Genomic DNA, 1337 nt, shown 5'->3' with positions numbered 1-1337 from the left:
CCCCCTCTCCGTGGAGGTGACGGCTTCCTTACGACCAATGCACTGTGCTTGGAGTTTGTGTCAGGAAACATGGTTGTGCTTGTTATCGTGGAGGATGTAAAGGATCAAACGTACGGCTTTCGGACAGTTTAGAGTCATCTCTGTTGTCCTTCACCACGAGCAGTCAGGGGGCGGAGCCTGACCTGCCTCCCTTGTCGTAGAAAGAGCTTCAGCTGAGCGTCTGATTCCCTTCTCCTCATTGTACCTTCCACAGAACAGCAGGAGAAACACGTCACACAAGTTCCCCACTGTCCATAACAAGAACCGCCTCCCTCCAGGTTCCACTAAGAAGGTTCCGGCACCATCTGAGCACCCGTCACGATGGCCGTTGTCACCCACATTTCTGCATCTGCTCAGGATGGCTGAGGTTTCCTCCACGAAGACTGAGGCTGCTCCCCGGCTCCCGTCTTTCTCTCTGAGCTCCCCCCAGATCCTCCTCTAAAGGCTCGTCCACAGCATGGAGGCTTCTTCTAACACGCATCTCAGCACCGTTCCAGCATCTTTTCTCAGCCCGGTTCCAACGCAGCATCCAGTTTGATGTATATGTTACGGGAGCATCTCCATTTCTCTATACCGATTGCATAGTCCATGTGAGCTGCTATAAAAAGTAACAGAGATGAAGAGGCTTAATGAGACAGCTGGAATTAACTTCACACAGTCCTGGGGGAGAGAATCCATGGTAAAGACAACCACAGACTCAGCATCTTGAGGTCTCACTTCCTGGTTCACACATGGCCTTCTGTGCCCTCAATGAGAGAAGTGCTCCCAGACATTTAAGACACTGGCTTTTTGAATAATTAACAGTTGCTCGTTGAGCTTTTCTTCTTTCTAGGGCTGTGCCCTCTGGACACCTATCACAAGGGCAGACCAATTATGATCTCATATTTTTCTCGGGCACCTGAGTATCCAGCCCTCGGGGTACAGCATCTATGATGTCACATAGCTGATATTTTGAAGGGAATTTACTGCTTAGCACTTAGTGCAGCTTGCTTGTCACTGTGGCTGCTGTCATAAGAAGAATAACATTTTCTCAGGTCTCTCCTTCTACAGGCCGAGCATTGGCTTTCCTCGTAGAGCTCAGACACGAGGGACACACCAACACCCCTCAGCAGGTGCGCAGACTCACACGGCACAGACGCACTCATTGGAAGGAGACTCAGCATTGCCCCGTGCGAGCCCGCGTCACACCACACGCTGCATTTCCAATTATGACGCTGAGGCTGTAACATGGACATCATGTATGTGTGTGCGATTCCAACTGTACACGTCATCCTGGCGTGGCTGTGGCTGACAGAGCT

Source organism: Pteropus vampyrus, unplaced genomic scaffold (genome assembly GCF_000151845.1).
Source record: "Pteropus vampyrus isolate Shadow unplaced genomic scaffold, Pvam_2.0 Scaffold646, whole genome shotgun sequence".
NCBI classification, from domain to species: domain Eukaryota; kingdom Metazoa; phylum Chordata; class Mammalia; order Chiroptera; family Pteropodidae; genus Pteropus; species Pteropus vampyrus.
The sequence above is the reverse complement of the archived record's forward strand: the minus strand, read 5'-3'. Positions refer to the sequence as shown.